This window comes from Dermochelys coriacea, chromosome 3 (assembly GCF_009764565.3).
Source record: "Dermochelys coriacea isolate rDerCor1 chromosome 3, rDerCor1.pri.v4, whole genome shotgun sequence".
Classification (NCBI taxonomy): domain Eukaryota; kingdom Metazoa; phylum Chordata; order Testudines; family Dermochelyidae; genus Dermochelys; species Dermochelys coriacea.
This window is the reverse complement of record NC_050070.1, coordinates 185134525-185161061: the sequence shown is the minus strand read 5'-3', so window position 1 is coordinate 185161061 and position 26537 is coordinate 185134525. Positions and strand designations below refer to the sequence as shown.

Below are 26537 nucleotides of genomic sequence, written 5' to 3'. Positions count from 1 at the left end.
GTTTCCCCTCAGTAGGTCCACCTGTAGGCTTTCTGGCTTGCTTTTGGATCCAAAGCTATTAGCAGCTCAGAGACTCTGTCTTAAAATGGACACAAATAACTTCCACCAGATTTCTGATTACTTTTCACTTTTAACTCCTGCTTCTAAAACACACAGCTATATGAAAAAGAAAACACAACCTATTGTGGCTCCTTTTGGAGCCTGTCAAGGTTCCTTCCCCACTCTGAACTCTAGAGTACAGATGTGGGGACCTGCACGAAAACCTCCTAAGCTTACTTTTACCAGCTTAGGTTAAAACTTCCCCAAGGTACAAACTATTTTATCCTTTGCCCTTGGACTTCCACGGCCACCACCAAACGTTTGACTGGGTTTACTGGGAAAGCGTTGTTTGGAAATGTCTTTCCCCCCAAAATCCTCACCAAAATCTTGCACCCCCCGCCTGGGGAAGGCTTGATAAAAATCCTCACCAATTTGCATAGGTGACCACAGACCCAAACCCTTGGATCTTAAGAACAATGAAAAAAGCATTCAATTTCTTACAAGAAGAATTTTAATATAAGAAAAGGTAAAAAGAATCACCTCTGTAAAATCAGAGTGGTAAATATCTTACAGGGTAATTAGATTCAAAACAAAGAGAATCCCTCCAGGCAAAACCTTAAGTTACAAACAGACACAAAGACAGGAATATCCATTCTATTCAGCACAGCTTAATTCCTCAGCCATTTAAAGAAATCATAATCTAATGCATATCTAGCTAGATTACTTACTAAATTCTAAGACTCCATTCCTGTTCTGTCCCTGGCAAAAGCATCACACAGACAGACACTGACTCTTTGTTTTTCCCCCCTCCAGCTTTGAAAGTATCTTGTCTCCTCATTGGTCGTTTTGATCAGGTGCCAGCGTGGTTATCCTAGCTTCTTAACCCTTTACAGGTGAAAGGATTTTTCCTCTGGCCAGGAGGGATTTTAAAGGTGTTTACCCTACCCTTTATATTTATGACACGCCCCCCAAATCACAGCTAAGGTGAAATGCTGGCTGGGATTTCTTCCTGGAGCTCTAGGAAAAAACAGAGTTAATAAGACACATGCACCTCTAAATATACTACCAAGTATATAAAGACTAACAATATTTTCCACATCTCAAGGACGATTTTAACCAGTTGATTCTGGGAAACTTTCATGGGAGAGTGCATCAACCACTTTGTTAGAAGCTCCTGAGATGTGTTGGATGTCGAAATCAAAATTTGGAGAGCTAAACTCCACCGAATACGTTTTTTGTTATTTCCCGTGGTGGTATGAAGCCACCGTTGCGCAGCATGGTCGGTTAGCAGGTTAAAAATGCCATCCCCAAACATATGGGCATAGCTTTTCCAGAGCGTAGACAATGGTGTAACATTCTTTTTCCACTGATTGACCAGTTGCTTTCCCTCTCAGTTAGTTTTTTGCTGAGAAACACTACAGGGTGGAATTCTTGATCCAGTCCTTCCTGCATTAAAACTGCTCCCACACCACGCTTGGACGCCTCTGTGGTTACTAGGAATGGTTTGTCAAAGTCTGGGGCCCTTAGTACAGGGTCATGACATGAGTACAGACATGAGTGTCGCTTTAAACTGGTTAAAGGCCTTCTGACATTCTTCAGTCCACTGAACGGCATTTGGCTGTTTCTTTTTGGTTAGGTCTGTCAGTGGGGCAGCGATTTGGCTGTATTGTGGTACAAATCATCTGTAATAATCGGCCAAGCCTAAGAAGGATTGAACCTGTTTCTTTGATTTTGGGACAGGCCACTTTTGGATAGCATCCACTTTGGCCTGTAGGGGGTTGATAGTTCCTTGACCCAGCTGGTGTCCAAGGTAAGTCACTCTGTTTAGGCCTATTTGACACTTCTTAGCCTTAACAGTTAGTCCAGCCTCCCTTATGCGCTCGAAGACTTTTTGTAGATGTTCCAGGTGTTCTGCCCAGGAATCAGAAAATATGGCCACGTTGTCAAGATGGGCGACTGCATAGTCTCCTAATCCCACTAGGAGACCATCTACAAGTCTTTGGAAGGTGGCGGGTGCATTCCGCAGCCTAAAAGGGAGTACATTAAATTCATACAGCCCGACATGTGTGGTGAAGGCTGACCTTTCCTTGGCAGATTCATCTAGTGGTACCTGCTAGTACCTCTTGGTTAAGTCCAAGGTAGAGATGAACTGGGCCCGTGCCAGTTTCTCTAATAGTTCATCTGTGTGTGGCATTGGATAGTTGTCTGGGTGAGTTACAGCATTTAGCTTACGGTAGTCCACGCAAAAACTTATCTCCCCATCTGGTTTGGGAAGTAGAACCACTGGAGATGCCCATGCAGTGACAGAGGGGCGGATTACACCCATCTGTAACATATCCTGGATCTCCCGTTCTATAGCAGTTTTAGCTTGAGGAGACACCCGGTAAGGTTGGACTTTAATTGGGTGAGCATTACCTGTGTCAATGGAGTGGTATGCCCATTCAGTCAGTCCTGGGGTGACTGAGAACGCCGGCGTGTAGCTAGTGCACAGCTCCTGGATCTGCTGTCGCTGCATATGCCCGAGGGTCATGGAGAGGTTCACTTCTTCCACGTCACCAGCACTTTTCCCTTCACAGTAGACACCTTCAGGCCACTCAGTATCATCTCCTCCCTGGGCTGTAAACTGACAAACTTTTAATTCTCTGGAATAAAAGGGCTTTAGAGAATTAATATGGTATAATTTAGGCTTTCGGTTGGAGGAGGGGAATGCTATGAGATAATTAACAGCTCCCAGGCGCTCCTGGACCGTGAATGGCCCTTCCCACGATGCTTCCATTTTAAAGGAGCGCCTTTAAGACCATGACCTGGTCTCCTACTTTGAAGGAACGCTCTCTGGCATGTTTATCATACCAAGCTTTTTGCTCTTTTTGAGCATCCTGTAGGTTATCTTTAGCAAGGGCTAGAGAGGTTCAGAGGGTGTTTTGTAGGTTGATTACAAAGTCCAGAATGTTAGTTCCTGGAGAAGGTGTAAATCCCTCCCATTGCTGCTTCACCAACTATAACGGTCTCTTAACCTCGCAGCCATATAAAAGTTCAAATGGTGAAAACCCTAAACTAGGATGTGGTACAACTCTGTAGGCAAAGAGCAACTGCTGCAACACTAGGTCCCAATTATTGGAGTGCTCATTTACGAACGTATGTATCATGGCCCCCAAAGTTCCATTAAACTTCTCCACCATGCCATTTGTTTGATTGTGGTAAGGAATGGCAACCAAGTGATTTACCCCATGAGCTTCCCAAAGGTTTTCCATACTTCCTGCCAGGAAATTAGTTCATGCATCTGTGTCAACCTACCCTGGCAAAAATGTCTGCTAGTGCCTGGCACACACTTTTAGCCCTGGTGTTGCTTAGAGCTACTGCTTCTGGCCATCGGGTGGCAAAATCCATGAAAGTCAGTATGTGCTGCTTTCCTCTGGGTGTCTTTTTTGGAAAAAGACCCAGAATATCCACAGCTATTCACTGAAATGGAACTTCAATGATGGGGAGTGGCTAGAGAGGGGCTTTGACCTGGTCTTGGGGTTTTCCCACTTTTTGGCATACCTCACAAGACAGGACATAGGTAGAAACATCCTTGCCCATTCCCTCCCATTGAAATGACCTCCCCAACAGGTCTTTGGTCCTGTTCACCCCAGCATGGCCACTAGGATGATTGTGGGCTAAGCTCAAAGCTTGACCTGGTATTTAGTTGGAACTACCAACTGTCTCTGAGGATGCCAGTCTTCCTGGTGTCCACCAGAAAGAGTTTCCTTGTATGAAAGTCCTCTTTCTACAACAAACCTGGATCGATTAGAAGAGCTGAGGGGAGGTGGGTTGCTCCGTGCCGCCGTCCAAGCTCTCTGCAGGCTTTCATCTACTTCCTGTTCAGTCTGGAACTGTTCCCTTGGTGCTGAAGACATCAGTTCCTCATTGGATTGTGGACTTATGCTTGGGCCCTCTGGAAGCGATGTAGGGGATGGGGGTGTTTCCATTTACTGTGAACCTGTTTACTGTGCTCTCTGCTCATGCACTATTTTGGGGTTCAGGCTCCGGCTGAGCCTCTTGTGTAGGGTTATTGGCTGCTGCTGGTCCAGGTTTGGTGGGGCCCTCTGGTGTTGGGGTTGCAAGTACTGGATTCAGTGCTGGCAATGGGTCTGGTACTGGTTGTTCCGCCGGTTCCAGTTCTGGGACTGGCTCTGTCTGGGTCTCTGGGACTGGATCCACTACTGCTATTGCAGACATTGGCCTTGGGTCCGGGTCCATCACCTTTGATCGGGTCCTGGTAGAAGTTTCCAGAACAGCACTAGGTGTGATGGCTGGTTTAGTCTGGCTGCGGGTGACCATTCCCACCCTCTTGGCTTGCTTCACCTGATTGGCCAAGTCTTCCCCCAACAGCATGGGGATGGGATAATCATCATAGACTGCAAAAGTCCACGTTCCTGACCAGCCCTTGTACTGGACAGGCAAGTTGGCTGTAGGCAAATTGAAAGAGTTGGACTTGAAGGGTTGAATTGTCACTTGGATCTCTGGGTTGATTAAATTGGGGTCCCTAGGGAAGCATGGATAGCTGACACTTGTGCTCCAGTGTCCCTCCACGCGGTGACCTTCTTCTGCCCACACTCACAGTTTCCCTCCGCTCCAAGGGTATCTGGGAGATATCTGGGCCTGAGGACCTATGAGGTGATTCCGGGGCAATGAACTGTAATCTGTTGGGGTTCTTGGAGCAGTTTGCCTTTACATGCCCCGGCTCATTACATTTAAAACATCGTCCAGCTGACAGGTCACTGGGGCGAGGTGGCTTGCTGGAGAATGGTGTGGCAGGATGATAAGGTGGCTGGAGCATTCCTTGGGGGGTAGGTGGGGCCTTGGGCGGCCCCCGATAGTAGGGTGTGGTCCAAGGTTGTCCCTTCTGGTATCCGCTCCAACTGTGACCAGTTTTTTTCTTCTCTGCCACCTCCACCCATTTGGCTCCAATCTCCCCCGCCTCGATTGCAGTTTTGGGCTTCCCATCTAGGATGTATCTTTCTATTTCCTCAGGAATACCCTCTAAGAACTGTTCCATTTGCATTAGAAAGGGCAAATCTGCTGGAGATTTAACACTTGCTCCTGATATCCAGGCATCCCAATGTTTCACAATGTGGTAGGCATGTCGGGTAAATGACACATCTGGTTTCCATCTTAGGGCTCTGAACCACCGACGGGAATGCTTGGGGGTTAGCCCCATTCTGACTCTCGCCTTGGCTTTAAACAGTTCATACTGGTTCATGCGTTCCTTAGGCATTTCAGCCGCCATCTCAGCTAAGGATCCACTGAGCTGTGGCCTCAGCTCTACCATGTATTGGTCTGTAGAGATGCTGTACCCAAGGCAGGCCCTTTCGAAGTTTTCTAAGAAGGCCTCGGTATCATCACCTGCCTTGTAGGTGGGGAACTTTCTGGGGTGGGAAGTGGTACCTGGAGAAGGACTGCTAGGGGTTCTTGGTATATTCTGCTGACCCTTTGCCTTCTCCATCTCCAGTGCATGCTTCCTCTCTTTTTCCTTCTCCTCCTCTAAATGCTTCTTCTCTTTTTCCTTCTACTCCAGTTTTTTGGCCTCCATTCCCATCCACATGAGTTCTATCTGTCTTTCATGTTCCTTTTGTTTTTCCTCAGCCTCAAACCTGGCTAATTCCAGCTTTTGTTGAACCGTGGAGTCTGTCATCCTAACCTCTCTGTTTTTAACTAACTTTACACCCTAGAGTTAGACAGAAAACCAAAACAAAAAAAAACAACTTGGCTTGTAAAATTTTTCTGTGCTGAATAGGATACCTATATTCTCTGATAGTGATTGTCAACTTACAGAAAGAAAAGCAGTACTTGTGGCACCTTAGAGACTAACAAATTTATTAGAGCATAAGCTTTCGTGAGCTACAGCTCACTTTATCGGATGCATTAGCTTATGCTCTAATAAATTTGTTAGTCTCTAAGGTGCCACAAGTACTCCTTTTCTTTTTGCGAATACAGACTAACACGGCTGCTACTCTGAAACCTGTCAATTTACAGAGAAATCCTAAAAAAAAAAAAAAAACAAAAACCTAACACCTTTGGCTCCAGGCAAATAGGCAGAAAACCCCTCTAGTTGCTCTTAGGAAAAAAAAAAATGTCAGGTCTGTGAAGACTGGTGAATTTCCCTGCAGGAGGTTAACTATCCTGCCTTTAGGTAGAGAAAACTCCCCCTCACAAAAGACAATTCCCTTTTGTCTCTGATCTGGCCCCAAAGCAGAAAAAAAAACCCTTCTGTTTTCAGTTTAACCTGCTTTCCAGCAGCCCAAAGGAAAAAAAAATATTTCTTTTTCAAATCTGTGCTTCTGGTTCAAAAAATCTCAAAATGATTTCAAGTTGATCCCACCACTCTGCCACCATGTCAAGGTTCCTTCCCCACTCTGAACTCTAGGGTACAGATATGGGGACCTGGATGAAAACCTCCTAAGCTTACTTTTACCAGCTTAGGGTAAAACTTCCCCAAGGTACAAACTATTTTACCCTTTGCCCTTGGACTTCCACGGCCACCACCACATGTTTGACTGGGTTTATTGGGAAAGCGTTGTTTGGAAATGTCTTTCCCCCCAAAATCCTCACCAAAACCTTGCACCCCCCCTGCCTGGGGTAGGCTTTATAAAAATCCTCATCAATTTGCATAGGCGACCACAGACCCAAACCCTTGGATCTTAAGAACAATGAAAAAAAGCATTCGATTTCTTACAAGAAGAATTTTAATATAAGAAAAGGTAAAAAGAATCACCTCTGTAAAATCAGGATGGTAAATACCTTACAGGGTAATTAGATTCAAAACATAGAGAATCCCTCTAGGCAAAACCTTAAGTTACCAACAGATACAAAGATAGGAATAAGAAAAGGAGTACTTGTGGCACCTTAGAGACTAACACATTTATTTGGGCATAAGCTTTCGTGAGCTACAGCTCACTTCATCGGATGCATTTGGTGGTCCACCAAATGCATCCGATGAAGTGAGCTGTAGCTCACGAAAGCTTATGCTCAAATAAATTTGTTAGTCTCTAAGGTGCCACAAGTACTCCTTTTTTTTTGCGAATACAGACTAACATGGCTGCTACTCTGAAACCAAAGATAGGAATATCCATTCTATTCAGCACAGCTTAATTCCTCAGCCATTTAAAGAAATCATAATCTAACACATATCTAGCTAGATTACTTACTAAGTTCTAACACTCCATTCCTGTTCTGTCCCCGGCAAAAGCATCACACAGACAGACACTGACTCTTTGTTTCTCCCCCCTCCAGCTTTGAAAGCATCTTGTCTCCTCATTGGTCATTTTGGTCAGGTGCCAGCGTGGTTATCCTAGCTTCTTAACCCTTTACAGGTGAAAGGATTTTTCCTCTAGCCAGGAGGGATTTTAAAGGTGTTTACCCTTCCCTTTATATTTATGACAGAGCTCCAATAGGATTTTAATTAAGTAGCATGTTTTGTTTGCATTTCTTTTATCCCTTCTACAATATACACTGCACATGTTCTGGGAAAATGCACACCTCCTCCACTGTTCAACTCTACAACATTATATTAGCCACATCAACTTTCACACAAGGTGTAACTGCCTCCCCCGTCCCCATAGAATTTTCATGCACCCCCACCAAAGCAACAGTGCAATCACCCAAAGCCACCCCAAGGTTCAGTGTTCCCAACATTGCTTCCCTCTTCCTCCTCTTTTTTCCTGTTCACACAAAAAAAGATCCAGAATGTCTCCCCCATCACCTGGCCCCAGCTGCCTCCCACCACACCCACAACTTACATCTTTATTTAAAAACATATTAAACTTTATAAAGCATTGCGGTACCTTAAGGATTAAATGCTAAATATCAAAGCCAAAAAACACGAGTTACCTGTGTCTGTCAGTTTTGCAACTTCAAATGAAAAATTCACATGGATTTAGTGCCATTGTTTTTATTCTATTTAAAACAAACAAACAAACAAACAAACAAAAAAAACCCAAACCAATTTATCTTAAACCTACAAACAGGATTTTATAAACCATGAGTGTTGGTTTAGATCCTTAAAATCTCACACAATTACACAAAAAGATTCACACAAAAATTCTCTTTTGCCCAACACCCTTTGCACTGCTGTTATTATTTCTTTACACAACTGTATCCAGATTACATTACCATCTTGTACAATCGGAGACAGTCAAGTTAAACTCCAATAGAAACCCCTTACATTTCTTCAGTGATTTTGATTAACTCATCCAATAGTTAGATAATATAGATCAGAGTATCTGGCTGCCTGCTGCCTGCAGCAGTCCTTTACAGACCATTTATGTGGGAAAAGGGACCATTTCCCCTCAGAATAGCTATAAAGGTTTTGGGGACAAAAACATAGTCGTGGTCGTAGCCACCTGCCCCCCTTGTGTAATTTGCTTAACTACCAGGGTTCCACCCAATGTGACTGTTCTAAGTTGCACAAATAATTACATTTACATAACTGGGTTTTATCATCAAATCAAAAACTTCCTTCTAAAAACACCACAACTGTTACCTTTTAACATTTCCACAACTCTTAACTGTTTACTTCCCTCCAAATTTCCCGCAAACTCTGTAGTATTAATTTCTGCAAACAACTGCCTTTTACCCTGTGCTGTCTTTCCCTTGCGATCATTCAAAAGGGGAATAAAAATTTTTTATCTCCATGGTCGCCTGTGGATTATTTACTCCAAAAAGTTAAATAGAATCCAGCAAACTGTCATGCTTTGTCCAAACAAATTTTTCACATAAATATCCAAAGTACCCTCCCATCAAAACTTCAGAAAAACTGAAAGTGTGGGGTGGAAAGCAACCAATTAACCCTGTGAAGTTAGTTTAAAGTAGAGGCTAACAGCTAGGAACCTTACACCTAGACTTTTATCCTTGCTCTGGAGGAAGAATGGGGGTTGTTACCCACCCCTGCAAACCCTGAATGTGTTCCCCCAGTGTCTGTTGCTTTTGTTAGCAGCCCAAGTGTAATTCTACCTGCTTTTCCTCATGAACCACAGCAGTCTGTTGTGCTCTGTGCATCTGTGGCTGGGATACAATGGCAGTATACTCTGACCACAGGAGGCAGATGTTCGTTTGTGTTAACAATTATTTAATGTCAATAACTCTTTAACATTTTGAATAAAGGAAGGTCTTACCAACTCACAATAAACACCCCTTATGGATCCCAGTGGTTCTCCAACAAAACCGAAGACAAGGAAATCCTCCAGGCCTTCTTTATACATCATAAAGAAGGAAAAAGGAAACAGGCCTCACTTAAATAAAAATCCTTTGCAAATTCTAGTCACCTTCTGTTATTCACGTAGCTGGAGTTAAGTAATTTAGGTCAATTTAGCTCCATAGTGTAGACCTGCCTTGAAATTAAATCTGTCAATCCAGATACTGTAAACTTAAAGAGCATAAAGCCTTGTCATAACCATACAGCTAAGGGTAGTTTAGAATTCCTCCTTACCTGTAAGGGGTTAAGAAGCTCAAATAATTTGGTTGGCACCTGACCAAAATGACCAATGGGGAAAGAAGATCAAATCTTCTTTGATTTGGGGGGTAGAGGCTTTGTGTTCTCTGTGTGTTCTCTCGGGAAGCAGAGAAGCATAAGGTCAAAAAACTCCTTCTCCTATAAACCATCCTAAAAGCCAGGCAAGGTGTGTTAGATTATCTTTTGTTCTGTTTGTGAATTTTTCCTTTGCTGGAGGGAGGTTTATTCCTGTTTTTTGTAACTTTGAAACTAAGCCTAGAGGAAGTTCTGCTGTGTTTTTGAATCTTTTATTAACCTGTAAAGTTATCTTCCAACCTGAGACTACTCTCATATTAGTGCACAGTGATCACTTCCTGCTTTGAATCAGAGTTTCAACTGGTGTCCTGCTGCTTATGTAAAGAGTCAATCCAGCAAGGAACATGTTAGTCAGCAGAAAAGAACAATGGGGATGGATTGCAGTCTTACGGCATGCACTGCTGCAGACTAGGGACTGAGTGGCTAGCCAGCAGTTCTGCAGAAGAGGACCTGGGGGTTACAGTGGATGAGAAGCTGGATATGAGTCAACAGTGTGCCCTTGTTACCAAGAAGGCTAACGGCATTTTGGGCTGTATAAGAAGGAGCATTGCCAACAGATTGAGGGACGTGATCATTCCCCTCTATTCGGCATTTGTGAGGCCTCATCTGGAGTACTGTGTCCAGTTATGGGCCCCACGCTACAAGAAGGATGTGGAAAAATTGGAAAGAGTCCAGCGGAGGGCAACAAAAATGATTAAGGGGCTGGAGCACATGGTTTATGAGGAGAGGCTGAGGGAACTGGGATTATTTAGTCTGCAGAAGAGAAGAATGAGGGGGGATTTGATAGCTGCTTTCAACTACCTGAAAGGAGGTTCCAAAGAGGATGGATCTAGACTGTTCTAGTGGTACCAAATGACAGAACAAGGAGTAATGGTCTTAAGTTGCAGTGGGGGAGGTTTACGTTGGATATTAGGAAAAACTTTTTCACTAGGAGGGTGGTGAAGCACTGGAATGGGTTACCTAGGGAGGTGGTGGAATCTCCTTCCTTAGAGGTTTTTAAGGTCGGGCTTGACAAAGCCCTGGCTGGGATGATTTAGTTGGGGTTTGGTCCTGCTTTGAGCAGGGGGTTGGACTAGATGAGCTCCTGAGGTCCCTTCCAACCCTGATATTCTATGATTCTATGAATTTACAGAGGGGATTTTTATCTTTTCTTTTCTTTAATAAAATTCTTCTTTTAAGAACTGATTGATTTTTTTTCAGTGTCCAAAGATCCAGGGATTTGGGTCTCTGTTCACTTTGTAATCAATTGGTTAGGATATTATTCTCAAGCCTCCCCAGGAAAGGGGGTGTAAGGGCTTGGGGGGATATTTTGGGGGAACAGGAACGCCAAGTGGTCCTTTCCCTGATTTGTCTAAATCACTTGGTAGTGGTAGCATACTCTTCAAGGACAAGGTGGAATTTGTGCCTTGGGAAAGTCTTTAACCGAAGCTGGTAAAAATAAGCTTGGGGGTCTTGCATGTGGGTCCCCACATCTGTACCCCAGAGTTCAGAGTGGGGAAGGAACCCTGACAGGCCTAGTTCAAGCAGTGACAATAACATGTTAGAAACAACTGTCTCATATTCATTTAAGTGGTCAAAACAATGACAGCTTTGAAGGATGTGTATTTTGAGGGACTGAATAGCTCAGCAGATTGGTAATATCTTCAAGACCAGTGTTTCTCAAATGCAGCTACTTTGGCCATGACAACCTCCTGACCAGATATGGGGGAGATTGCAAAGCAGCAGCATTATCTCCCATAAATGTAAACAAACTTGTTTGTCTTAGTGACTGGCTGAACAAGAAATAGGACTGAGTGGACCTGTAGGTTCTAAAGTTTTACATTGTTTTGTTTTTGAGTGCAGATATGTAAAAACAATAACTCTACATTTGTAAGTTGCACTTTCATGATAAAGGGATTGCACTACAGTACTTGTATGAGGTGAATAGAAATATACTATTTCTTTTCTTTTTTTAAGTGCAAATATTTGTAATAAAAATAGTAAAGTGAGTACTGTACACTTTGTATTCTGTGATGTAATTGAAATCAATATATTTAAAAAAGTAGAAAACATCCAAAAATATTTAAATAAATGGTATTCTATTATTGTTTAACAGTGCAATTAAAACTGCGATTAATCATGATTATTTTTTAATCTTGCAAGTAATCGTAATTAATTTTTTAAAATGTTTGACAGCCCTAGCCTGTAAATTGAACTACTTTCTTACTGCTAGAGATGATCTGCCACTTCATGGCTGAGGCACATTGGCAGAGCAGTTCTGTTCCTGTTCAGTGGATAGAGGATTCAGTCTAATATAGCTGTCAAGCTGTCTCTCTTCACAATCACTGAATTTACACATACTACTCAAAGTTTCATTTTTGGTAAATGGAAGTATAATTAACATCAAATACTTTTTTTCACTTTGACATATTTCCTCCCTGTTTAGATTGTAGGCATTTTGGGGCAGATATTGTCTCTTGTCTTAGATTTGTAACAGTGCCCAGCACAGTGGGGCCCTGATATTGCCTCAGGCCTCTGGTCGCTACCATAATACAACCAGTTATACAGTAGGCTGGCTATGTGCCTAACCTGAGAACTTCAACATTCAATTTCTGCATTTGTTCTGATGCAGGATTTTAATTGTGGCTCATCTCTATTTCCAGCAATGTGATGACACTTTTGATGATAGCTGTCTGTTTTACATAGCACCTTCTAAACCCAGTCCATGTTAGGAAATGGGATCATAGATGACAATCTTTTTTAGAAACCATTGTCAGCAATGGTCCCATTTCCTAATGTAGATTGGGTTTAAGATGCTATTTACAGATGCCATCATGTCTGTTGGAAATAGAGAGAAAGACCACAATTAATCCTGGATCCAAATACACCCAAACTTTGAAGACACCTGGATCAGGATGCAAACTTTGTTCTCAGGTTTCAGAAAAAAGAAAAGGAGTACTTGTGGCACCTTAGAGACTAACAAATTTATTAGAGCATAAGCTTTCGTGAGCTACAGCTCACTTCATCGGATGCATTTGGTGGAAAAAACAGAGGAGAGATTTATATACACACACACAGAGAACCTAAGAGTGGCTATACTTCAACAAAAAAAAAAAAAAAAAAAAACAACTTTGTTCTGGCTCCCTTCTTTAAAATGATCTGAACCAAAACTCTGGATCAGAACACTCCTGAATTTTGAAGTTTTCATTTTGAACATATAGCTAGCCTCATGTATCACACATGTGCTCTTGCTAATGTTATCCTCCAATTGTTTGGCACATTCATTTGTTGTGTCTTATCTGAAACCCAAATCTAGACCCAGCTCAGGCCCATAGCCTCTGCCTGACATAGAGCAAACTATTGTTGAAAATAAGACCAATATTTCTAGATGTCTGACATCTCCAAACACTTTTAGTTCACAACTCTCAAACCTTGCTTGCTTTCGGTATCTGGCAACATGGAGAAATTAAGCACTGCATTTTCTAGCTTGAGGCTGCCTATGTCTTTCACTATTTAATTAAATTTATGATGAAGTTCAGCAGCACCAGTTTAGTAATAGTCAGTGAACAGTTATTAACTGTACTTTGACATGAGTTTTGAGTTCAAAATTAATTTCTTCATTAATTTTACCAGGGTAATAAAATAGTCTGACTTTTTAATAATAAAATAAAAATGTTTAAATTTCAATGCAGTGGGGCCCAACATCCCCGTTGTACTGGGTACAGTACAAATGCAGAAAAAGACACAGATCCTGTCCTAAAGACAGTCTTGTGTAAGAAAAGTCACATGTGAGTATAACAAATAATAGCAGGGAAGAGTAATAAGCCATGTGGATTGATAAAGTAATTCAGAGAGGATGTAAAGAGAAAATAGGAATGGGTCAAAGCCGCCAAGGAAAGTGGGTGAGGGGAAGATGAAAATAATTGGGAGATGATAGAAGTTATCTGTGTATGTGATGTAGAAGAGAAAACTACAAGCAAAATAGTGGCTGGTAGAGGTGAATGTAAGTGAATCGCTGTTTGGAAATGGGATTCCTCTAGGACTACAACAAAACGTACAGTATTTGTGTTACAATAACACCTGGGGCCACAGTAGAGATTGGAATCCCCATTGTGCTAGGTGCTGTACAAATATATAGTAAAGAGAGAGTTCCTGCCCTGAAATTTTCAGCATTTTGGATTCCATACATCAAATCCACAACTGCTGTAAATCGGTATAGCTCCACTGACTTCAGCAGAGCCACACCAATTTATAACAGCTGAGGAGCTGGCCTCACATGTATAGTTATCTAACATCAAAAACAACTTCAAAACATCTACAAAACTACTTAGATGGTATGTGCAATATTGCACTCAGTTCTGAGCACCTTATTACCAGAAAGTTGTAAGTACATAGGGGAGAGTTCAGAAAGAACAACAACAATGATTTAATGGCTGGAAAGATTGATTCATGATGAATAAAGATTGCAATGTTCATTGTCTAAGTGATAACTAAGTGGGATATGATTATCATCTACCCACTTACAGATGTGTGGTAAACAAGGGAGGAGAGGGCAGAAAAGAGGAGCAACAGCTTTGTGGCATGGGCTCCCCACCTTTTGAGCCTATGCTAGCCGTCCTCTCTCCCTAAGTTTCAGAGTCTGAGCTCCAGCCCAAGCCACAAGTTCAAAGTGCTATCTAAACTGCTAGTTTTAAAGCATAAGTTTGAGCCCCGCTAACTCAAGGCTGGGAGACTTGCTCCAAAATGCTGTGGAGACATATGAGCTTACCATGCAATTTAGGAATGTGCAGGCTGGGAGGAGAAGTGTTGGGGCAGGAGAGGTTGGAGCAAGGTAGCCAGGGAGCAAATATACCATGCAGTATGCATCCCCGCTAACCTGAGGGATTTCTTGTTATGAAATTTGCACCAGAATTAATGATGTTTTAATCAACACAAACTCCTCCTCACTTCTCTTAGAGTTGTGCAGCAGACCATATAAGTACATTAAACATGCTGCAAAGGGATGTAGATGATACAGAGCAGAAGGATCAAGACCTAAATGCCTCTACATTGAAGGAGGGGAGGAAACTCCATAAGTTTTCAAAAAGTGGATTTTTTCCATGGGAAGGAAAGGACAATCAGGCTCAAAATCAGGAGAGGAATTATTTAGCGTGGTGCAAGAGGGTCCTGTGAAGGTGAGAGTCCTGGGACAAAAATAAGAAAGGAAGGTACATTAAACATCAGGTAAAACTTTCTGATGGTGAGTTCTATAAACTGCGTAACAGACTCCCACAATAATGCCCATTCTTTTAGATAATTAAAATTAGCGTTAACAAAACATTTGAATACATATACACCGGACCCTCACTAGAACGTGCGTCTATATATTGGCACGTAACACAGTCGCGGCCATGGATCCCAAATGTAATTACTTTAATTGCAATTCATTTTAACATGGTCCCCGCTATAACGCGGTCCTCGTGTTAATGCGGTACCGCGCATGGATCCCAAATCCTGCGTTCTAGAGAGGGTCGGTGTATTGTAGGGCACACTATCAGGTGGGTTGACTAGATGACCTTCTTGGTTTATTTCATTTCCAGAAGCTGCCAGCAGGCAGGGAGCCTGTCTTAGCCTTGTTGTGCCGCTGCCAAGGAGCCGGCCATGATAAGTGTCGCCCAGCAGGAGGCCGCACCCCAGCCCTGAGCCTTCTCCCAGAGGCAGCATCCCATATCCCCTCCTGCACCCCAAGCCCCAGCCCTAAGCCCCCTCCCAGAGCCAGCACCCCAAACCCCTGCCCCAGCCCTGACCCCCTCCCAGAGCCATCACCCCATACCGCCTCCTGCACCCAACCCCCTGCCCCAGCCCCAGCAGCCTGTATCCCCTCCTGCACCCCAAACCCAACCCTCTGCCCCAGCCCTGACCCCCCTCCCAGAGCCAGCACCCCATACCACCTCCTGCACCCCAACCTCCTGACTCAGGCTCAGCCCAGAGCCTCCTCCCACACTGTGAACCCCTTGGCCCCAGCCCAGAGCCTGCTCCCCTCCCGAACCCCAACCCCCTGCCCCAGCCCAGTGAAAGTGAGTGAGGGTGGGGGAGAGCGAGTGATGGAGGGATTGTGGCAGGGCTTTGGGGAAGGGGCACGGTAGATCCTGAGTTGCCCTTAAATTCAAAAAGGGATCTTGGGCGTAAAAAGGTTGGAGACCACGGTTTAGATCATTCACTGTAAGGAATAATTAAAATTAACTTTGAAGTAAAGGTTGACTCCCAGAAAAACATAAAATGCATGGAATATGGCTTTCATCTGAAAATAAATTCTTATCAGAATAGCTGTTTTAAATCAATAAATAAAAACCCTTTACAATTTAGTTTGATCATTTAACTTTTAAATATGTCCACACTGAGCCTAAGAAAGTATAATGTCATTTTATTGCCTTAACATGTATTATGTGATGTACAGTATGACATTATTCCTTTCAAAAAAGAACCTTCCCCCTCTCTATATCCCCAGTCAGGAGTTGCAGGGAAGGCCTGACTCTGATCTCACAGTAACATAAATCAGGAGTTAATCCATGGAATTAACAGTGTTACAGTGGAGAATATTGCTGTGAAGCTGGAATCTGGGGAGTCTCATTAACTGTATATAGTTAGCCATTTTCTGGGAAAGACGCTCACAGACTTTTACATGTTTATTTTTAAGCATTTAAGAAAATATACTGAAGTGGGGGAAGAGTTCAAAACAAGACATTTCTAATTTCAGTTGTTTCAAGCAGTAACTTAAGGTTCAGTACAAAACAAACCATACATAAATAGTTGCAAACATTCTGCATCTTTTTGCCATGACAATGCCCTACTTATAGCACATTAAGCTGATTCATGTCTTTTCTCACTTCACAATTAATAAATTATGGTGGTTTATGAGAATTAAACCAGCTGGAAGAGTTTGGGAATACAAGTAGCAAATTAATTTGTCACCTAATCCTGGTCTCTTTTTGGGAATCAACCCTCTGTATAGAAAATAATATTTTGATATAGGTAAAACTGCCTGAATGGGTTTGTCTGTTTTTAATACTGATTCATCAGAGCTAATTGCTTTTATAGGCCCAATCCTGCTCCCACTGAAGTCAATAGCAACCCCTTTCTCTGACTTCAATGGGAGCAGGATCTGGCCAAATTGCCTAGCCTGAGGTTTGGAGAGTTCTTAAGGGCTCCTCCCCTGGACTAACAGGGACTATTGGGAATGACTCTTTAGAATCTGTACTTTACCAAAATATTTCTTAGCTCACTTACTATGACTATAATGCTTCTGTGTCCCTAGTTTATGTAACTATCTCAGCAATTTGTTTCCTTTTTTGTACATCAGGGGACTGGATCCTGTCCCTGTGGTGGAGAGGAATGGATTTAAGGGTCTAATATCTCTTCCATCTATAAACAGATGATTTTGGAGGAAAAAACTGGACAGCCAAGATATATTGGTTAATAGAGCAAAGAATAGGAGTACTTGTGGCACCTTAGAGACTAACAAATTTATTTGAGCATAAGCTTTCGTGAGCTACAGCTCACTTCATCGGATGCATTTGGCGGAAAATACAGTGGGGAGATTTATATACACACACAGAGAACATGAAACAATGGGTTTTATCATACACACTGTAAGGAGAGTGATCAGTTAAGATGAAAAAAGAAAAGGAGTACTTGTGGCACCTTAGAGACTAACAAATTTATTAGAGCATAAGCTTTCGTGAGCTACAGCTCACTTCATCGGATGCATTTGGTGGAAAAAACAGAGGAGAGATTTATATACACACACAGAGAGAACATGAAACAATGGGTTTATCATACACACTGTAAGGAGAGTGATCACTTAAGATAAGCCATCACCAGCAGCAGGGGGGGGAAAGGAGGAAAACCTTTCATGGTGACAAGCAAGGTAGGCTAATTCCAGCAGTTAACAAGAATATCAGAGGAACAGTGGGGGGTGGGGTGGGAAGAAGAAATACCATGGGGAAATAGTTTTACTTTGTGTAATGACTCATCCATTCAAGCCTAAGTTAATTGTATCCAGTTTGCAAATTAATTCCAATTCAGCAGTCTCTCGTTGGAGTCTGTTTTTGAAGCTTTTTTGTTGAAGGATAGCCACTCTTAGGTCTGTAATCGAGTGACCAGAGAGATTGAAGTGTTCTCCAACTGGTTTTTGAATGTTATAATTCTTGACGTCTGATTTGTGTCCATTCATTCTTTTACGTAGAGACTGTCCAGTTTGGCCAATGTACATGGCAGAGGGGCATTGCTGGCACATGATGGCATATATCACATTGGTAGATGCGCAGGTGAACGAGCCTCTGATAGTGTGGCTGATGTGATTAGACCCTATGATGGTATCCCCTGAATAGATATGTGGACAGAGTTGGCAACGGGCTTTGTTGTCTCAGAAACAACTCTGACATCATAATCAAAAAGGCTGACAAAGGAGGTGCTGTCGTCATCATGAATAGGTCGGAGTATGAACAAGAGGCTACTAGGCAGCTCTCCAACACCACTTAATACAAACCATTACCCTCTGATCCCACTGAGAGTTACCAAAAGAAACGACAGCATTTGCTCAAGAAACTCCCTGAAAAAGCACAAGAACAAATCCGCACAGACACATCCCTAGAATCCCGACCTGGGGTATTCTATCTGCTACCCAAGATCCATAAACCTGGAAATCCTGGACGCCCCATCATCTCAGGCATTGGCACCCTGACAGCAGGATTGTCTGGCTATGTAGACTCCCTCCTCAGGCCCTTCGTTACCAGCACTCCCAGCTATCTTCGAGACACCACTGACTTCCTGAGGAAACTACAGTCCATTGGTGATCTTCCTAAAAACACCATCCTAGCCACTATGGATGTAGAAGCCCTCTACACCAACATTCCACACACAGATGGACTACAAGCCGTCAGGAACAGAATCCCCGATACTGTCACGGCTAACCTGGTGGCTGAACTTTGTGACTTTGTCCTCACCCATAACTATTTCACATTTGGTGACAATGTATAACTTCAAATCAGCGGCACTGCGATGGGTACCCGCATGGCCCCACAGTATGCCAACATTTTTATGGCTGACTTAGAACGCTTCCTCAGCTCTCGTCCCCTAATGCCCCTACTCTACTTGCGCTACATTGATGACATCTTCATCATCTGGACCCATGGAAAAGAAGCTCTTGAGGAATTCCACCAGGATTTCAACAATTTCCATCCCACCATCAACCTCAGCCTGGACCAGTCCACACAAGAGATCCACTTCCTGGACACTACGGTGCTAATAAGCGATGGTCACATAAACACCACCCTATATCGGAAGCCTACTGACCGCTATTCCTACCTACATGCCTCTAGCTTTCATCCAGATCATACCACTCGATCCATTGTCTACAGCCAAGCTCTACGATATAACCACATTTGCTCCAACCCCTCAGACAGAGACAAACACCTACAAGATCTCTATCATGCATTCCTACAACTACAATACCCACCTGCTGAAGTGAAGAAACAGATTGACAGAGCCAGAAGAGTACCCAGAAGTCACCTACTACAGGACAGGCCCAACAAAGAAAATAACAGAACGCCACTAGCCATCACCTTCAGCCCCCAACTAAAACCTCTCCAACGCATCATCAAGGATCTACAACCTATCCTGAAGGACGACCCATCACTCTCACAGATCTTGGGAGACAGGCCAGTCCTTGCTTACAGACACCCCCCCAACCTGAAGCAAATACTCACCAACAACCACACACCACACAACAGAACCACTAACCCAGGAACCTATCCTTGCAACAAAGCCCGTTGCCAACTCTGTCCACATATCTATTCAGGGGATACCATCATAGGGTCTAATCACATCAGCCACACTATCAGAGGCTCGTTCACTTGCGCATCTACCAATGTGATATATGCCATCATGTGCCAGCAATGCCCCTCTGCCATGTACATTGGCCAAACTGGACAGTCTCTACGTAAAAGAATGAATGGACACAAATCAGACATCAAGAATTATAACATTCAAAAACCAGTTGGAGAACACTTCAATCTCTCTGGTCACTCGATTACAGGCCTAAGAGTGGCTATCCTTCAACAAAAAAGCTTCAAAAACAGACTCCAACGAGAGACTGCTGAATTGGAATTAATTTGCAAACTGGATACAATTAACTTAGGCTTGAATAGAGACTGGGAATGGATGAGTCATTACACAAAATAAAACTATTTCCCCATGGTATTTCTCCCTCCTACCCCACCCCCCACTGTTCCTCTGATATTCTTGTTAACTGCTGGAATTAGCCTACCTTGCTTGTCACCATGAAAGGTTTTCCTCTTTTCCCCCGCTGCTGATGGTGATGTCTTATCTTAAGTGATCACTCTCCTTACAGTGTGTATGATAAACCCATTGTTTCATATTCTCTGTATGTGTGTGTTTATAAATCTCTCCTCTGTTTTTTCCACCAAATGCATCCGATGAAGTGAGCTGTAGCTCACGAAAGCTTATGCTCTAATAAATTTGTTAGTCTCTAAGATGCCACAAGTACTCCTTTTCTTTTTGCGAATACAGACTAACACGGCTGCTACTCTGAAACCTGTCACTTAAGATGAGACATCACCAGCAGCGGGGGGGGGGGGGGGGGGTAAAGGAGGAAAACCTTTCATGGTGACAAGCAAGGTAGGCCATTTCCAGCAGTTAAGAAGAACATCTGAGGAACAGTGGGGGGGGGGGAGAAATAACATGGGGAAATAGTTTTACTTTGTGTAATGACTCATCCATTCCCAGTCTCTATTCAAGCCTAAGTTAATTGTATCCAGTTTGCAAATTAATTCCAATTCAGCAGTCGCTCGTTGGAGTCTGTTTTTGAAGTTTTTTTGTTGAAGGATAGCCACTCTCAGGTCTGTAATCGAGTGACCGGAGAGACTGAAGTGTTCTCCGACTGGTTTTTGAATGTTATAATTCTTGACGTCTGATTTGTGTCCATTTATTCTTTTACGTAGATACTGTCCAGTTTGACCAATGTACATGGCAGAGGAGCATTGCTGGCACATGATGGCATATATCACATTGGCAGATCCACAGGTTGACTTTGCATTGTTTGAAAAAAAATTTCCTTTTGTTTGTTTTAAAACTGCTGCCTATTAATTTCATTTGGTGACCCCTAGTTCTTGTGTTATGAGGAGGAGTAAATAACACTTCCTTATTTACTCTCTCCACACTAGTCTTGATTTTATAGACCTCTTTCATATCCCCCCTTAGTCATCTCTTTTTCCAAGCTGAAAAGTCCTAGTCTTATTAATCTCTCCTCATATGGAAGCCGTTTCATACCCCTAATAATTTTTGTTGCCCTTTTCTGCACCTTTTCCAATTCAAATATATATCTTTTTTGAGATGGGGTGACCACATCTGGATGCACTATTCAAGATGTGGGCGTGCCATGGATTTATATAGAGGCAATGTAATATTTTCTGTCTTATTATCTATCCCTTTCATAATGATTCCAAACATTCTGTTTGCTTTTTTGACTGCTGCTGTACATTGAGTAGATGTTTTCAGAGAACTATCCACAATGACTCCAAGATCTCTTTCTTGAGTGCTAACAGCTAATTTAGACCCCATCGTTTTATATGTATAGTAGGGATTATGTTTTCCAATGTGCATTATTTTGCATTTATCAATATTGAATTTTATCTGCCTTTTTGTTGCCCAGTCACCCCATTTTGTGAATCCTTTTGTAGCTCTTTGCAGTTTGCTTGGGATTTAACTATCTTGAGTAGTTTTGTATCATCTGCAAATTTTGCAACCTGACTATTTACCACTTTTTCCAGATCATTTATGAATATGTTGTATTAGACTGATCCCAATACAGGCTTCTGGGGGACATAATTTACCTCTCTCCTTTCTGAAACCTGACCATTTATTCCTACCCTTTGTTTCCTATTTTTTAGCCAGTTCCTGTTCCATGAGAGGACCTTCCCCCTTATTCCATGACAGCTTACTTTGCTTAAGAGCCTTTTGTGAGGGACCTTGTCAAAGGCTTTCTGAAAATCTAAGTACACTATAATCATTGGTTTCAGAGTAGCAGCCGTGTTAGTCTGTATTCGCAAAAAGAAAAGGAGTACTTGTGGCACCTTAGAGACTAACAAATTTATTAGAGCATAAGCTTTCGTGAGCTACAGCTCACGAAATGCATCCGATGAAATGAGCTGTAGCTCACGAAAGCTTATGCTCTAATAAATTTGTTAGTCTCTAAGGTGCCACAAGTACTCCTTTTCTTTTTACTATAATCACTGGATCCCCCTTGTCCACATGCTTGTTGACCTCCTCAAAGAATTCTAGTAGATTGGTGAGGCATGATTTCCCTTTAGAAAAACCATGTTGACTCTTCCCCAACAAATTACATTCATCTGTGTGTCTGAGAATTTTGTTCTTACCAGAATTTACCAAAATTCTTTTGTTACCAGTTTTCCTGGTACTGAAGTCAGGTTTACCGGCCTGTAATTTCCAGGATCACCTTGGAGCCCTTTTTAAAAATTAGCGTCACATTAGCTATTCTCCAGTCATTTGGTACAGAAACTGATTTAAATGTCAGGCTATAAACCACAGTTAATAGTTCTGCAATTTCACATTTGAGTTTCTTCAGAACTCTTGGATGAATACCATCTGATCCTGGTGACTATTACAATTTGTTCCAAAACCTCCTCTAATGACACCTCAATCTGGGACAGTTCCTCAGATTTGATACCTAAAAAGAATGGCTCAGGTTTGGGAATCTCTCTCGCATCCTCAGCCATGAAGACCAATGCAAAGAATTCATTTAGTTTCTCCACAATGGCCTTATCGTCCTTGAATGCTCCTTTAGCATCTTGAACATCCAGTGGCCCTACTGGTTGTTTAGCAGGCTTCTTGCTTTTGATGTACTTAAAAGAACCCAGCAGACCCAGATGACCTCTATTCATTCTTTTGATGGGATATCAACCTTTTTTTTTTTAATAGGGCGGACCGTATCTTAATAGCAAGACTCTCCTGGACCACATAATACCACCTTCATGATCACGTGGATTTCCTCCTCATTCACTTACATCCCTGTGGCAACTACAGCAATTGCTGACATGGAATAGTAACATTATGGAAGTATTTAATGCCATTTTTAGACTTCTAAATATGAGGAAAGCCATTATCAAATGACCAGCTGGTTCTCTGAGGACCACAAGTGGTTCATGATCAACAGCTTAAAAGTTCTGTTTTATGATACTTAGAACAGTTCTATCTAAAAAGCATATATATTTTAATTTAGAGATGTTTGCATGAAACCTTGATGGACTGCAGAATGTTCAAAAGCTGTCCTAAGAACACTGTAGACCTATGTCATTTTCTTTCATCTAGTAGGGTAGGAAAATTTTCTGCTATGTAGAATTTAGGGAAAAGTTAATCTCTGGCTCCATTTAAAAATCAAGTTTGGCTGTGATGCTTTCTTTGGGTGCCCAGGACTGTGAGTCATCTTGTTCTCCCCTGCCTCCCTCAAGAGGAAAATTTGCTTGTGCTTAACTGTTGTGTCAGTTCCCTGACAACACCAACCTATTACCTACCCAAACAGCTTCCTCAGGTTTCTGCCAGCCCCACTTTGCCTTGTAGGTTAACAGCCCTGCAGTGTCCAGCCCCTTTGAAAATATTTCAAGCTTGATTCCCCGACCCCCCAAAAGTGATAGTAAATTACTATACATATAGGGTTACCATATTTTAAGTTACCAAATAGAAGACACTGCGAGGGGAAGGGGGGGGGGTACAGCAGCCACTAGTCTCTGGCCACCAGCAGCAGTTCAGAAGTAAGGGTGGCAATACTATACCATGCCACCCTTTGGACCAAAAACAAGGTCATGTATATATGGTATCCCCATGTTAAGGGTTAACTGTTTAAGCACTACAATGAATGCAAAGGATCTAAAGGTTATCACAATATTTTTTATCTCCTACAATAGCCTTGTGACCCCCTTTTGCATCAGGATCCCCAGTCTGAGAAAGGCTGCATTAGACATTCACAGAAGATACCTAGTAAGCTGTTCCCAGAAGAACAGTGCACACACCAGCTTGTTTGGCTCAACTGAGAATCTCCTCCAATATAACATCACAGCCCTGAGATATAGAGTGAAAACAATCATAAGTTTATTATTATCAAAAGCTACGATTTAAGAGATAGATAATAAAGATAATGTTGGAAATGGAAATGGTTATATAGATAAAAAAATTAGAACATGTTTCCTAGAGTCTAAACAGAACTTTAACAGGCTAAAAGCCTTGTCTGAAGTAAAAAGAAAAGGAGTACTTGTGGCACCTTAGCGACTAACAGATTTATTTGAGCATAAGCTTTCGTGAGCTACAGCTCACTTCATCGGATGCATCCAATGAAGTGAGCTGTAGCTCAGGAAAGCTTATGCTCAAATAAATTTGTTAGATTCTAAGGTGCCACAAGTCCTCCTTTTTTTTTTTTTTGCGAATACAGACTAACACGGCTACTACTCTGAAACTTGTCTGAAGTAGTTTATCACACCTAAAACAATCTCCCAGCATCTCCAACTAACATGGCTGGAATCCCCCTTTCCTGAATGCAAAAGGTACTGAAACCTGTCCTTTTTGCTTTCTCAGTGGAGGATCAGCATTCATCACGTCACACTCCCCGGTCCCCATCAGTACCCAGCCTGGGCTGGGGAAGCTAATAATTCAAGCAGTTGACCAAATTCAGCTATGGATCCTGGCACGTTGTGTATAGGCTAAGTAGAAGAGAAGAATTAAAAAAGTGTCCTTTTGCCTTCTTCCTATAACCCCAAAGTCCATTGTTTTGTCCCAGGGCCAGAGCGACCCCCTCCCCTCGATTTATTCCCTGGTGTGCTGGCTCCATGTTGCCGTCACATCCGCAGGACAGGCTTCCACTGTGTTTGCTGAGAATGCTTATTTTCCATGTTTCAGAGTAGCAGCCGTGTTAGTCTGTATTCGCAAAAAGAAAAGGAGTACTTGTGGCACCTTAGAGACTAACAAATTTATTAGAGCATAAGCTTTCGTGAGCTACAGCCAAGCGCTACGATATAACCGCATTTGCTCCAACCCCTCAGACAGAGACAAACACCTACAAGATCTCTATCATGCATTCCTACAACTACAGTACCCACCTGCTGAAGTGAAGAAACAGATTGACAGAGCCAGAAGAGTGCCCAGAAGTCACCTACTACAGGACAGGCCCAACAAAGAAAACAACAGAACGCCACTAGCCATCACCTTCAGCCCCCAACTAAAACCCCTCCAGCGCATCATCAAGGATCTACAACCTATCCTGAAGGACGAGCCATCGCTCTCTCAGATCTTGGGAGACAGACCAGTCCTTGCTTACAGACAGCCCCCCAATCTGAAGCAAATACTCACCAGCAACCACACACCACACAACAGAACCACTAACCCAGGAACCTATCCTTGCAACAAAGCCCGTTGCCAACTCTGTCCACATATCTATTCAGGGGATACCATCATAGGGCCTAATCACATCAGCCACACTATCAGAGGCTCGTTCACCTGCGCATCTACCAATGTGATATATGCCATCATGTGCCAGCAATGCCCCTCTGCCATGTACATTGGCCAAACTGGACAGTCTCTACGTAAAAGAATGAATGGACACAAATCAGACGTCAAGAATTATAACATTCAAAAACCAGTTGGAGAACACTTCAATCTCTCTGGTCACTCGATCACAGACCTAAGAGTGGCTATACTTCAACAAAAAAGCTTCAAAAACAGACTCCAACGAGAGACTGCTGAATTGGAATTAATTTGCAAACTGGATACAATTAACTTAGGCTTGAATAGAGACTGGGAATGGATGAGTCATTACACAAAGTAAAACTATTTCCCCATGTTATTTCTCCCCCCCACCCCACCCCACCCCACCCCCCACTGTTCCTCTGATATTCTTGTTAACTGCTGGAAATAGCCTACCTTGCTTGTCACCATGAAAGGTTTTCCTCCTTTCCCCCCCCCCCCCCCGCTGCTGGTGATGGCTTATCTTAAGTGATCACTCTCCTTACAGTGTGTATGATAAACCCATTGTTTCATGTTCTCTGTGTGTGTGTATATAAATCTCTCCTCTGTTTTTTCCACCAAATGCATCCGATGAAGTGAGCTGTAGCTCACGAAAGCTTATGCTCTAATAAATTTGTTAGTCTCTAAGGTGCCACAAGTCCTCCTTTTCTTATTTTCCGTGTGAACCAGGGCACAGGTGAATATACAGCCTTTGTGTGGTCAAAAAAACCCTGCTTTGATTCCGACCATACAGCCTACTGTCCGGTACCCAGACACAGCTCCTTAAATATCAGCCAGACACGGGCGGCGCTTTCCCACGAAGGAGCCGCAGCCCCGCCGCCGACCACTGGGACCTGGTGGCCCCACTTCCCCCCCCTTCCGCGCTACCAGACGTTTTTCTTTGTTATGGTTCGTGCCGGTTCTGGGGCGGCTGAGTAGCCGCGCGCCTCCTCAGCCGCCCCTGAGCCTGCATGGAACATAGACCAGCTCACCCAGCCACGCGGGGGCGGCGACGGTCACGTGTGCAGCTTCCGGGGGGGGGATGGCCCCCCTCCAGACGGAGGCGAGGCGTGACGGGCGTGCGCGCCCTTCCCCTCCCCCCCTCCTGTCTGCAAACGCTGAGCGGCCCGGCTTGGAGGCTGCCGCTCGGGCTCCGCTGACTCTGCAGGTGAACGCAGCCTCCTGGGTCCTAGTGCCAGGGGGGCTCCCGTTCTGTGCGCTGGGAGCCTTCCTGTTTTCTGTAGAACAGCGAGTGCCCACGGTGGGGAAATACGGGAAGAGGCAGTGGGGGGAAGGGAGGGAGGTGGAATAGGGAAGGGGCTGGGGAATGTGGGAGTGAGGGGAGGGGGATGGAGAAGGAAAGGGGATAGGGGAATTGCGGGGAGAT

The 26537-nt window shown here is 43.3% G+C and overlaps 1 protein-coding gene and 1 long non-coding RNA gene across 2 annotated transcripts in view; both read left to right on the top strand.

Moving 5' to 3' along the window:
- The window catches only part of LOC122459667, a 1177620-nt gene that overhangs the window by 145275 nt on the left and 1005808 nt on the right, over positions 1-26537 (top strand). The gene's annotated exons all lie outside the window — the stretch shown is intronic.
- The window catches only part of FOXN2 (forkhead box N2), a 245338-nt gene continuing 245046 nt past the window's right edge, over positions 26246-26537 (top strand). The window contains exon 1 of the mRNA XM_043512308.1: positions 26246-26411. The gene's annotated coding sequence lies outside the window, so the exon portion shown is untranslated. The remainder of the gene's footprint in view (positions 26412-26537) is intronic.